This window comes from Simochromis diagramma, unplaced genomic scaffold (assembly GCF_900408965.1).
Source record: "Simochromis diagramma unplaced genomic scaffold, fSimDia1.1 OVJJ01000313.1, whole genome shotgun sequence".
NCBI lineage: Eukaryota > Metazoa > Chordata > Actinopteri > Cichliformes > Cichlidae > Simochromis > Simochromis diagramma.
This window is the reverse complement of record NW_024387372.1, coordinates 464589-479371: the sequence shown is the minus strand read 5'-3', so window position 1 is coordinate 479371 and position 14783 is coordinate 464589.

Here is a 14783-nt window from a genome sequence, read left to right as displayed (position 1 = left end):
GTCTTGTTTTTAGTACCACTTCAAAATGCTTTCCACTTCCCCCATTGTCTATCTTATTTACACCCAATCAGTCTAATATTGTATGTAATTCTTTCCATCTCTGAGATTCCTTCCAAAATCCTAATCCAATCTTGTTGAGTGTGAGGGTCTGGTTGTAACCAGTTCTTTGTGATTGCTTTCTTTGTTGTGGCTAGAATTATTTCTACTAGATAGATGTCCTCCTTATTTACCAGTCCCTTTATGTTTCCAGGGTACATTACTTGACAGGTGTTTGGGAGTGCATAACCTGGAATATTATTTATGTTCATTTTAAGATCTTCCCGATACTTTTTTATTTTTATGCACTTCCAAAATACCTGTGAATGATCAGCTTCCATTTCTCCACACAATCTCCAACATTTCTGTGGAGTTAAGACCTGTTTGCTTTTAATTTTGGGTGTAAAGAAAAAACGGGTCAAATTTTTCTAGCAAAATTCCCTCCACAACGGCAAATTCGTTGAACTGTGTTGTATCTCACATATAATGAACCATTCCTTCTCTGTTATATTTGTTGTCAGTTCAGTTTCCCATTTCTTTTTAAGGTAAAAGGTTGTATCCTGTCTACCTTCTTCTAATAATCTGTAGAACGTGGATATTGCTTTGAACAGTTTTTGTTCATAGCAAGTGGTCAGTAGTCCGATTATACCCAATGGTTTTTCAAACCAGTCGGTCTTTATTTGTTTTGCACATTAGTCCCTTACTTGTAAGTATCTAAAAAAGTCTCTATTTTCCAATTTGTATTTATTTTTTAGTTGTTGGAAACTCATTAGTGTTCCATTTTTCATTAGTGTACAAACGGCTGTAATCCCTTTTAACTCCCATTGCTTAAACGTCTGATCAAATTTTTATCGTGTCTGAACCATCTCAGTAAAAAAAATTTTTCCTTTAACTGGCATTTATCTATTACTGTGTGCCATATGTCTAATGTAAATTTCACGAATTGGTTCATTCTACTTTTATAAGAGGTTATTAGTTGTTTGTCGGAAATAAAAATTTGTATTTTGTTTCCCTCAATTTCTCTCTCAATTTCTTTCCACCATGCCTCATAGTCTGTTCTACACCAACAAACAAGGGGTCTAAATTGAGCTGTGTAAAAGTATTCCCTTAGATTGGGCAAAGCCATCCCTACCTTACACTTCAGGAGTTGCAGTGTTGTTAACCTTGTTCTTGGCTTTTTCCCATCTTATTAAAAACCTTGAGATTATTTTGTCCCATATTTTAAATTTACTTTGAGGTATAGGAGGTGAGAGTGACTGGTACAAGTATAGCAATCTTGGGAGAACGTTCATCTTTATTATTTTGATTCTAGAGTAGAAATTTGTAGGTATTGTTGACCACCGTTCTTTTTTATGTTACCTTCCACCTGGTTGTAGTTTGTCTCAAACATAGCGGATAATGATTTTGTCAATGTTATGCACAAATATTTCATGGTGTTCAAGTGCCACTTTAGTTTATATTCGTCTCTAATCTTTTGAGACAGTGTATAGTTAAATGATAGAATTTGTGTTTTGGATACATTAATTTTGTAGCCCGATAGGTGTTCGTAAGTATGGAATAATTGCATCAGAATTGGAAAACATTTCTCAGGATCTCGTAAGAAAATAAACGATATCATCAGTAAATAATCTGATGTCTGACTAGAGTAACTCCCACTACATTTGGGTGTTGCTACACTGCTTGCGCTAGTGGCTTGGCATATAATGCAAAAAGAATTGGTGACAAGACACAGCCCTGTTTTATACCTCTATGAAGCTGAATTCTGTCCGTCAGGCCAGAGACATAAATTCCGGGGGGGGGTTAGAGGGGTTATGACCCCCCCAATAATCAGATCCAACCAACTGACTGTGGTTCAGGGGGTTGGGAAGCTCATCTGTAACCGGAAGGTTGCCAGTTCGATCCCCAGCTCTATCTGTCCTGGTTGTTGTGTCCTTGGGCAAGACACTTCACCCTACCACCTACTGATGTTGGGCTGATGGCGCGATATGGCAGCCTCACATCTGTCAGTCTGCCCCAGGGCAGCTTTGGCTATAAATGTGGTTTGCCTCCACCAGTGTGTGAATGTGAGAGTGAATGAATAGTGGAATTGTAAAGTGCTTTGGGTGCCTAGAAAAGCGCTATATAAATGCAATCCATTATTATAATATAACTCCCCCAATAAAATTATGAATTATCTTGCATAAATAGGCTGTTGATTTTCTTTACTCATTTCAGTTATTACCAGCAAAATAGTTGCATGTTTAATCATCTGGGAAGTTACCCAGATTTATTTATTTATTTAGACAGAGATCTTGACCCCCCCCCCCCCCACTGTTCAGCACAAATACTCTTTTGCAATACTCTTTATTCTTGCCTTCTTTTGGTAAAATTGTGATAATGGCTTCTCCCCATGATGGTGGGGCTATTCCCTGCTTCAAAGTCCAATTAAAGCAGGATTAAAGGAGTGTCTAGAGTTCTTCTTTAAACACTTTATAAAATTCAGACTGGATGGCACCACTTCCTGGAGCTTTGTTAGTTTTCTGCTTGCCAATGGCTGCTTCTAATTCCTTATCAGTAATTTGTGAGATCAATAATTTGTTTTGATTGTCCCCTACAGAGGGCAGGTCGAGTGGATCAAGCAAATTTCTGATTGTTTCATGGTCTGCTGCAACCGGTTATGAGTACAGTCGCATATTTTTTAAACTCATTTTCTATCTCATTGGGCATATAATGTAGTTTGTTACTGTCCAGGTTTCTAACTTTATTAACAGTCATCGATGCCTGCTTTTTACGTAGTCTTCTTGCTAGGATTTTGATTGCTTTCGGCCCTGATTCATAATAGGTTTGCTGTGTAAACCTTGCCTTTTTTTCTATTTCTTCTCTTAGTAATTGATTAATTTACTTTGTAATACCTGATATTTCTTCTAAAATTAGTGAGTTTTTAGATTTTTTGTGCTCCTTCTCAAGACATTTAAGTTTTTATATAAAGCCAATCGTGCCTTTTTTGTGCTGCTGTTGGAGCCATTAATTTTCCCCATAAAACTGCTTTTAATGCATACCAAAGTATGATTGGGCTCACATCTCCAGTATCATTGTCTTCATATACATTATAATAAGAAGCTGTGTAAAAGTAGAAAAGGGACGTGTGTAGAATAACATAAAAAGAGAAGTTTGTGATAAAACAAAGTGCTTGTATAGAGGGTTGGTGACTGGGAAACCTATACATTTCCCCTGCACCACCGTCTTTGCCCTTGGAGTGGCATCCCACTTATTCTTTGACGAGGCAATAGGCCCGGACAGCATTTCCAGAGCTAGGTTGGCAGGCCCGGGGAGTTCAGGACCCCCGAAATTCCCATTGTCCTTGGAGGTGGTTGTTCCTCCTGTACGCCTGACGAGGGTACAGGCCCGATGGGGGTTCCAGAAACTGGGTTGGGAGGCCCGGGGAATTCAGGATCCCCGAAAATATCACATAAAGGTGAGGCCGTGAAGGGGGATATATGGCTGAGTAGAAGACTCCCCTGAATCCTGCTCTCTCGCTGAAAAATTGTATTTAAAGGAAGCACTAGGGTTGGTGGCCTGGAAAGGAAAACGGCGACCTTTCCAAAGTACCCACAGAAATTGTGTAAAGGGTTTGGAGGCCCAGAGAAGAAACTGGGATTAGTTAGAACACTCTTTAAAAACCAGAGCTCTTATCAGTTCATTGTGTGAAGTTGTTGTTTGAATAAAAGGTTGTTTTTTATTTTATGTTATTAGACTAGTGTGCACCCTGAGAGAAGCAGAGAATTCCAGCACGGTGCTGTGTGTGTGTGTAACAGGAAGTCAGAGTTTGTGTTTGGAAGGCCATAAAACGAGAAGTAAAGGGAGAGTGTGTAAAAAATAAAGGGACAGAGTGGATTAAAGTGGATTGCCTGTGAAATAATAATAAATAAATAGTAATAATAAATAAATAATAATAATAACACATAAATAGTAGTAATTTAAAAACAAATAAATACAATTAGCGAATTAAAGGTGAGAAGTAAAGTATTTCAGGATGGATGGAGAATTTGTTCGTGAATTACAGGACACTGGATGGGGAAAAGGAAAATGGTGGAAATCTCAAGGAGATCAGGTGGACCTGTTGGTTAAGGCAGTGCGTGCCACCTCCACTTCCGGGGATCCGGATAAGGCTCAGAAGAAAGTTCAGGAGGATGTGAGGAAGCTGCTGGAAAGGAAAAGCGTGGACCTGAAGCACCGAGGGTCCCTAGCGGTGAAGCTCGGGGAGGAGGCAGAACAATGTAGAAAGCGGGCGAGAGAGGTAAGTGAAAGGAAAAAAGAAGTGTCACCAATTCCCGATGTCGGGGGACGACCAAGGTTAGGAGAGCCACAGTAACCAGCAATGACACGCCCCACAGGGAGACCGGGACAACAAGGGAAAGGCGGACCCTATGTTGTCTCTAAGGGTGGCAAGCACTGAACTGCCATTCCTAATGGACAGTAGAGCAACTTTTTCCATCATTAAGATGATGTTCACATCTATCTGACGACACTGTTGAAGTAGTTTAGTTTCTCTGGGGTACCTCAAACTCTGCCATTGAACCACTGAAAACTCAAGTGGGTCGACAATCAGTCACACATCCTTTTGATATCTCTCACTCTGTCCCGGTGAATCTTCTGGGATGGGACCTCTTAATGAAACTGGGAGCAATGATCCTATGTGGCCCTGATAGACCACTGGTGACCCTGCCAGACGGCACTACTGTTGACTGTGGTTTTCCGGTCACACTCAGAGATCTTCTGGGGGTGCCTAACCACTGATACAGGCATTCCGGCACAGTACCTGAAGTGGGAGCCTTGGATTCTGGCTCTGGACATGTACTCTCCTTTTGTGGACCCCTACCATGTCACTCTGCTTTATGACACTAAATATACAGAGTGGTATGAGGATCTATTTGATAACTATTTGGGAGAGAAATCATGGGAGATTCATTCGAAAGGGATTTATGTTGGCCCATGGAGGGTGCCTACGTTAGTTGAACTAACACCAGAGCAGATGGTGTGGTATAAGATGCAGGATGAATCCATCCCCCATGTGTCACTGGGTTTACATGTAGAACACCAAGCTAAGGATTTGGGTCCCATGGTAAGAATGGCTGGTAAATCCATTGATTGGGTATTCACACAAATACTTGGTGTCACCTGTTGTTCCAGGTGTAAAACTTATTGGACTGATCTTGAGGCTTTAGACATGGTCCTACTGGTTAACCCTAACCCTAACCCTGAATCAGCAGAGTTCATGGAAGAGAAAAAAAAGGGATCATCCAAAGCTCTCCGGGCATTGGCAGCTTTGCCCAACTCTCTTTGGTGTCAGGGTCCCACTGATGTTGGCTTAACTGACTGCGCACTTTTGAACTTTGAGTTGACGCAGTATACACCGATTTCCTTACAAAAGTCGCGGATTCTGAATCACACAAAACCATTAAGGGTGAAGGACATGTTGTCATTTTGGGGTTTGACAGGGTATAGCAGACACTACATTCCAGACTGCATGGGTTTAACTCAACCCTTATGTGACTTGGTGAAGGAGCAAGTTATGCGTAACCCCACCGGCAAACTTAATTGGATAGTGGAGGCTGAGCAGGATTTTATCACACTGAAACAAGCCCTGTCGAAGGCAGAAGACTTGGCAGTGCCTGATTATAACAGAGACTTCTTTTTAGATGTCTCTAAAACAAAAGGTGTAGTAAGCTGAGTTTTGTTTCAGAAGAAAGGGGGAGGGGGCTAATACTCAAGTGGCCGAAGGAAATGATATGGCAGCCAAGGAAGCCAATAAAGTTGCTGGCAATCAGGAAGGGAAACAGATGTTAAGTATGAGGCGTAAGTGGGAGGATCACCCAGAAGTCACTCGAGAGGTGATCATAGAGGCTCAAAAGAGGGTGAGACCTCAAGAGAAGACAGTATGGAAGCAGAGAGGGGCAACAGAGAATGAAGGACTGTGGAGAGGACCAGACAGTCGACCAGTGTTGCCCCCAGAAATCAGAACCGGGGTCATTGAAGAGGCCCATGGACTAGGACAAGTGGGAACTGCCCAAAAGGAGAGGGATTTGTGTCATTGGTGGCACCCATTCTTGAGAGACATGATAAAACTACACATGCAAAAATGCCCAATTTGCAACCAGTATAACCCTAAACCAACAGTGAGACAGGAGATGGGGGCTTTCCCACTTCTGTCATAGCCAGGACAGGAGATTTTCGTAGACTTTACAGATATGATAACACAGTTAAGGGGTTGTAGGTATGTACTGGTGTGTGTGGATGCATGCACTAGGTGGCCAGAGGCATGGGCCACCAAAGGAAAGAGAGTTTACCATCCACAATCACAAAGTAAAGAAGAGAGAATGAACCAGAATCTGAAAAACAAATAGGCTAAAATCTGTGCACAGACCAAAATAAATTGGTTGGATGCATTACCAATAACACTAAGGAGCCAAGGTGGACCAGACTGTTCGAGGTGGTGGACCTCCCATGCGGTCCAGATGAAAGGCAAGGGAGAGACCTGGTATCACTGGAGCCAGTGTGCTCTGGCCGAGGAGCCCGGACGGAGTGTGAAGGAAATCCAGGAGGACCTGACGGAGCAGGTCCAAAGCCCTGATGTAGCTCCCGTCAGCCACCACGCGGACAAGTTCTTGTTTACAGATGATTTATTCAATGTTCGGCGACAAGATCACTCAGCGTCGTCATCAAATTCAAATTCAAATTCAAATTTTATTTGTCACGTACACAGTCATACACAGTACGATATGTAGTGAAATGCTTGGACAACTGCTCGTGACCTAAAGAAAACAAAAAAGGAAAAGGCTATGAATAAGATAGGAAATAAATATGAAAATTAAAAAGGGTAAATTTAACTAGGAAGGAATAAAATATAAATTAAGGTTAAAAATGAAATAACTGTACAACACAAATTAGAATGAAGGGTAAATTTAACTGGGAGAATAAGATAAAATATATAAATTAAAGTTGAAAATAAAATAACTGTACAACAAAATACACAATATAGAACTATGTAAGAATGTATGAAGAAATATAAATAAATATATACACAATAACAGTAGCATATACACAATAACAGCAGCGTGATTTAAGTAATGAAGTGAAAACAATGTCCAGAATGTCCAGTGTGTGTAAGAACTGTTTGTGTGGGTCAGTACTGTGTGGTGGTGTGATTGAGAGACCGTATCGCCTGCGGGAAGAAGCTCCTCCTCAGTCTCTCTGTGTTGGTCTTCAGGGAGTGGAATCGCTTTCCTGACCTCAACAGAGAGAACAGTCTGTTGTTGGGATGGCTGAGGTCCTTCACGATCTTCCTGGCCTTGGTCCAGCACCGCCTGCTGTAGATTGAGTGCAGGTCAGGGAGCTCGGAGCGGATGGTGCGCTCAGCTGACCGCACAACCCTCTGTAGAGCTCGTCTGTCCTGCATGGTGCTGTTCCCGAACCAGGTTAAGATGTTTCCCGGTAGGATGCTCTCTATGGTGCAGGAGTAAAAGTTCCTGAGCACCTTGGAGGGCAGTTGGAAGTCTCTCAAGCGTCTGAGGTGGTAGAGACGCTGACGGGCCTTTTTCACCACGGTGTTGATGTGACAGGACCATGACAGGTCCTGCGTGATGTGAACTCCGAGGTATTTGAAGCTGTCCACTCTCTCCACTGGGCACTCGTTGATGACGGGGGTCTGGTAGTTCCTCTCCTGCTTAGTGCTGAAGTCCACTATCAGCTCCTTTGTCTTACTGACGTTTAGAAGGAGGTTGTTCCTCTGGCATCATCATCATCATCAAAACAATTACAATAAGCAACATGTTTACAATAACTCTTATCACAGTAAATCCAAACAACAAAGGTATAGACACATAAATGCCTTTTTATGGCACTTTCATTGAAACTGAAATTAACAGAGGCACCCTGAACACACCTCATTGCCTGCTGTAGCCAAACGGGAGAAAGTCCGTTCTTCGCGCGAGCCGCTACTCCTCTCAACTGTGAGTCCACAATTGGGTTTAATTTAACTTAGCTTATGTGTTCTTTAAAACTTAAGTCCAGTTTAAAGCAGTAGGACGATGCAGCAGAACTCACAGAGCGCCATGCTTCTCTGCTCTTGTGTCACCACAAACTCAGTCCGTGCTGCACGTTACTTCCGCTACCACCAATTACAAAACAAAGTTCCACAATTAAAGGAAACTTACAAATATAAACACAAGAAAAACATTGGAACACTTCACTGTTAGTTACACCTGAGACCTCAACTACAGGGGCAGAATAATCCCCTGGTCTGTGGTAAAGATCTCAGGGTAGTCTACCCCTGAGATTGAAGTAAGAAGAGGAGGAAGAGCGGAGAGAATCGCCCAACCTGGAAGACACTGTGTTAGACTATAAAAGGTTGAAAATTTGTTAGACAGAGGTTGTAGTCTGAGTATATAGAGAGAAAGTGGACACCAGTGAAGATGGTGGTTAGGGAAAGCAACCTTCCCCTAGACATATTTGGTGTAATCAACATTATAATCCCAGGAGCATCTTCCTTGGAGGGCTCAACCCGGGGTAGCGGTCATGGCCTATTAAGGGCTCTGTTGGCTCTTAGGTGACGGTTTCCTCGTGGCTGCGTGCAGCGGGACTAGGGGAGGGTCTGTGCTGACGGACGTGGGTTACTGACTTGGTAGCCTGGCTGCCTCTGGGTGGGTCCAGGACGGGCGTGAGGTTCTGGGGGTGCTCCGTCTCTGGGCTGGGGCCCTGGCTGGGCCTCGGGGGCTTGGGTCCTTGTTGGTGTGTTGCCGGGGTTGTGGGTGGGTGTATGGGGGCCCAGTCCTGGCGCAGGGTGCCGCCGGTGCATCGAGCCACCTGGGGGGCTCTTCAACTGGTGGGGGAGGTTGTTACATCTTGCAGGAGCTCTCCTCTCTTCAGGAACTCACTCTGCAGGAGGGGGAGATACAGGAGAGGTGGAGGAAGATCTCAGCCTGGGCGTCTATTGTCTTGTGTAGTCTGGAAGATGAGTGGATGACGGGGTGGGTGCAGTTTTCTCTGAGGTGGGGTCGGGTGGACTGTACCGGGCTCTGAGCGGCCGGGCGGCGCTGCTGTACTGGGCCCTGGTCCGGATGGGCCTGGGCCCCCTTTCCCTGGTGGGTTGCGGAGTATGGGGGTACCTACTGGGGTCAGCGGGGGAGCTGGCCCCAGGGAGGGGTCACTTGCCCCTCCCTTCCTTCCCTCCCCATCTCCAGCTGCCTCCCTCTTCCCGCTCCACCACAACCAGCTTCCAGTTTGGATTCGGGAGACAGACACTATCTCTACTTTTAAGATTAGGCTTAAAACATTCCTTTTTGCTAAAGCATATAGTTAGGGCTGCACCAGGTGACCCTGAATCCTCCCTTAGTTATGCTGCAATAGACGTAGGCTTCCCATGATGCATTGAGTTTTTCCTTTCCAGTCACCTTTCTCACTCACTATGTGTTAATAAACATCTCTCCATTGAATCATATCTGTTATTAACCTCTGTCTCTCTTCCACAGCATGTCTTTATCCTGTCTTCCTTCTCTCACCCCAACTGGTCGCAGCAGATGGTCACCCCTCCCTGAGCCTGGTTCTGCCGGAGGTTTCTTCCTGTTAAAAGGGAGTTTTTCCTTCCCACTGTCGCCAAAGTGCTTGCTCATAGGGGGTCATATGATTGTTGGGTTTTTCTCTGTATCTATGAGCGCATGAGGGTGGCGAATGGATGTTTGTATCTGTGTGTGCCTGTTTGTCTGTGTCCATATGTCAGGTCGCGTATCAGACGTCACCTCTCTGGGGACATCCCAGGTCCTCCAAGGTATGGAGGCCTATCTCCCGCACCACTTCCCCTACCAATGGCAGACGCCCTCAGACATCGGTGCGTTGGTCGTTCTTTGTGTCCGGGGATGGGCGTCCAGGTACACACCGGCTCACTCCTTGGTGGCTGCTTATCGGGGCCTGGAGCCTGGGGCTCGCTCGGGCCACTTCGGGGGTGGGGTGCCCTCGGCCTCTCGGCCTGGGGCTCGGTCACTCTGGCACAGCTGGCTGCCTGCGGAGCTCACGGGCACGTCACTGCAACCCCCCCTGGCTTCTCCTCCGCGGCTGCTGAGTGAGCCCTCATCTGGGACTCTCCTCAGCTCTTTCTGGGACAGTGGCGCAGCTGCCCCTCTGTTGGTCTTCCTTGGTCTCTTGTGTTCTGAGGGCCTCTGGATGTCTGGAGTTTTGATCTCCTCCATACCTGCTTCATGCCCTGGTGGACGGGGCTGTGGCTCCCCACACCCTCTAGCACAGGGGTGTCAAACTCAAATACACAGTGGGCCAAAATTCAAAACTGGAACAAAGTCGCAGGCTAACGTTAATATTTATTGAAATATATTTATTCCTCCAGATATAAGAATGAATCTTTTCTTATGGACTCAAACACGTTTTGCTGAAAAACTTAATATGGAACAAGCAAAGCTTAATACTAAACAATATATATATTAGCTGTATAATACCAGTAGGCCAGCTGTAATAGTAATTTGGTATGGCTTCACGGGCCAAATGTAATTAGGCTGCGGGCCAAATTTGGCCCGCGGGCCAGAGTTTGACACCTATGCTCTAGCAGAACATTATATGAAGGAACCTTTTAAAAACAAGCGCGTCCATGCTCACAGGTGTACACACGGGTGCTCACACACACAAACTACACCCTTTTCCGCTCCTACCTAAAAGCACACTGTGCGCTGTCGATCTTACGTGCTGCACAATAATGTTTAATATTTAGTATTTACTGTTATATTCCCATATATCATCGTGATGTTGTTTATTCTATTGCTCTCGTGTTCTTCTGCTTGTTTTCTTTTTTCATTCTCAGCAGGTGATCCAGGTGATCGATATATGCATTTTTTTTCTCTGCTTATTCTGTTGGTTTTTGTTTTTTGCCCTTCTCCCCCGTCCCTCTTCTCAGCTGTTTTTCTTTCCCTCTTTCTTTCTCCCCTTCTTTCCCCCAGTCAAGTCTGTCCCGTATTCAGCAAGTGAAAATAAAATAAACAATAAAAGGTGAATCAAATGGACCATTACGGCAAGGCTGGGATGGTCAATTTGGTAAAGTAAATCCGTTGGGCATCTTTCTTTGCCTTTAGACAATAATTCTGATGGCAAAAGAGGCAAACGGGACAGGCAAAAAAAAAAAAAAAAAAAAAAAGGAAACACTTGTCGTCTTCGTGTTCTCGCTTGTTTAAAACCTGTGAACTGTGATCAGCGTGCAGCCCGAGGCAGCCGAATGTTTTCATGTCGGACAAACCAAAATAGACTCAGAGCTTCATTAGAGCTCAGCTGCAAAACAACCTGACTGGGATCAACGGGGGGCACCGGGAGGGGGCTCGGTCCCCATGTAAATGCTTTGTGTTTTTCTGCGAAAGGCCACTTTTCTTTGTTGAAATTGCATCCCCGGCAGAGTCATTATGAAGCAAATTAGCTCAGCGATAGGAAGTTTAATTTTCCTTTCAGGGTTCAAACAGAAAACCACAAACACATTTAGACTGAGCTCAAACCAACAGAGGGCTTTGGTGAAGATGAAAAGATTTTCAAGCACCCGAGCACACCGTGTGACTCTTCACAAAAATAAAAAGCAACCCTCTTGACCCTGGAGGTCCCTCAGTCCTCTAAAACAAAACCACGTTAATCACATTGTATTTCATGACAAGCTGTCAGAGGCATTAAAACCATGATATATCCACAGACTGTATGTGAAAGAGGGACACAATCACTGTGACATCACTCGCTGGTTTTGGTTTGTTTTTAGAGCACAAAATATGTGAGCAGTGCCGCTGCTGGTCTGCACTGTATGAATGTGCACTATTTACTAGAGATGGACCGATCCGATAATACGTATCGGTATCGGTCCGATACTGACCTAAATTACTGGATCGGATATCGGAGAGAAATAAAAAATGTAATCGGATCCATTAAATATCACGAAAGCACCTCGCAAAACTTGCGACACGCCGTAACTCGCCTCATAACCGTAGCACGTCGGAGCAGTGTGGTCACATGATAGAGCGGCTGTGACCTGTCGGTGTCACGGTGAGTGCGATGAGCCGTGTGGGAAATAAAGGAGGATCCAAAAGCAGGCACTTGTAAAGGGGTGAGGGTGGTTTATTAAATACGAAATAAATATAGACAAACAGCAAATGGAGCACGAACTAAACTAGACTGGAAACAACTAAACTACAGAGCACAAACCTGGACAAGAATGAGAACGAGCAGAGGAGAATGACGATGGACAGCAGGGAGAACACACGGGTGAGACATGGTGGATACACAGACGGACCAGCAACTACAATGACAGAGGACACGGCTTAAATACACACAGAGAAACACAGGGGAATTACACACAGGTGGTGGACACAGCTGGGAGTAATCAACAAGACGAGACAGAGGTAAAACTGAACACACATACACACACACACACTCACATGAGACGCAGACCTTCACAATAAAACAGGAACAAGAAACCATCACACAAAGACGCAGACTCGACACTGAGAGACAGACAGAAAATGACACATGGAACTAAACTAGACCTGCAAAAACATGACAACTCAAAATACTGGGTCAAACTGACCCAGAACCGTGACAGTCGGCAGTCTGGTTGAGCATTTGGAGCCTCGCTAACAACCCAGCATTTCATCTCTGACAAAGTTATCCCAGAGAAAAGTAAAGCAAGCATGTAAGTTCATCTCTGAATGTTTGTAAAGCATTCCAGCATTAAGCTTAACAACCGATATATGGAGCGACTGCCTCTCTCTCTCTCCCTCTCTCTCCTGCTGCTACTTCAATCATGAAACTGATCAATGATCAGCTGATCGTCTCTCTCGTTTGTTTTTGGCCCACTTTGCACCAGAAAGAGGAAACCAGCGGCTGAACAACAGCAGCACGTTTAACCTTGATAATCTGTTGTTAGAATTTATTTAATATTACTTTCTACACCAGGATCTTTTTCTACGTAGCTGACGGCTGCTAACTGTGCAGGGGCGGATCTAGCAAAGTTTAGCCAGGGGGGCCGATAGGGCATTAACAGGGAAAAGGGGGCACAAAGACATACTTTTCTTTCTTATTCTCATTTAAAATGTCTAGCTTTAGAACATTCAGCTTTCAACAGAAGCCCAGGAAAGCCCCCGGACCAGACGGCGTCTCACCCTCCTGCCTCAAAACCTGTGCTGAACAGCTGGCTCCCATCTTTACTCACATCTTCAACAGATCCCTGGAGCTGTGTGAAGTTCCCTCCTGCTTCAAACGCTCCACCATCATCCCTGTTCCCAAGAAACCCACCATCACAGGACTGAATGACTACAGACCTGTCGCCTTGACGTCTGTGGTCATGAAATCCTTTGAACGACTGGTGTTAGCCCATCTGAAAGACATTACAAGCCACCAGCTGGACCCTCTGCAGTTTGCCTACCGGGCAAACAGGTCGGTGGATGATGCAGTGAACATGGGGCTGCATTACATCCTGCAACACCTTGACCGCCCGGGAACTTATGCCAGGGTCCTGTTTGTGGACTTTAGTTCGGCTTTTAACACCATTGTGCCTGAACTTCTCTCCTCCAAACTCTCCCAGCTCAGCGTGTCACCAGCTACCTGTCAGTGGATCACCAGCTTCCTGACAGATAGAAAGCAACAAGTGAGGCTGGGGGAGATCACCTCTGAAACTCGGTCCCTCAGTATTGGTGCCCCTCAAGGATGTGTCCTCTCACCACTACTGTTCTCCCTCTACACTGACGACTGCACCTCCAAGAACTCGGCTGTTACACTCCTAAAGTTTGCAGACACCACTGACACCACTGTCATTGGCCTCATTCAGGATGGTGATGAGTCTGCATACCGGCAGGAAGTTGAGCGGCTGGTACTCTGGTGCAGTCAGCACAATCTGGAGCTGAACACTCTTAAGACTGTAGAGATGACAGTGGACTTCAGGAGACATCCCTCAACTCTGCTCCCCCTCACCACATCAGACAGCCCTGTGTCGACTGTGAAGATCTTCAAGTTCCTGGGTACCACCATCTCCCAGGACCTGAAGTGGGAGACCAACATCAACTCCATCCTCAAAAAGACCCAGCAGAGGATGTACTTCCTGAGACAACTGGGGAAGTACAGTCTCCCACAGGAGCTGCTGATCCAGTTCTACACTGCGGTCATCGAGTCTGTCCTGTGCTCCTCCATCACAGTCTGGTATGGAGCAGCCACTAAACAGGACAGGAGCAGACTGCAGCGGACTGTACGGGCAGCAGAAAGGATCATCGGCACCCCCCTGCCCTCCATCCAGGATCTGTACCTCTCAAGAACCAGGAAACGGGCAGGGAAAATCATCACAGACCCCTCACACCCTGGACACAGACTTTTTGATCTGCTGCCCTCTGGCAGACGGTACAGAAGCCTGCAGACCAGGACCACCCGACACAGGAACAGTTTCTTTCCCCTCGCCATCTCCCTTCTAAACAGTTGACCTGTCACACTGCTCCCACTGCCAGACTGCAGCTGCACCTTATGTACATTTTGTAGTATTCATTCCACCTCATTCATTTCTGTATTTTATGTATATAAGTTTAGATTAGTTATTTATAGTTGGTTTACACAGCTTTGTGTATGTATGTGTATGTATGTGTAATGTGTGTATATAGACACGTGTGTGTGTGTGTGATTTACATTGCTGTGCTTGTGAGCCACCATCTGCCGGAACCAAATTCCCTGTATGTGTCTGTGCATATACTTGGCCAATA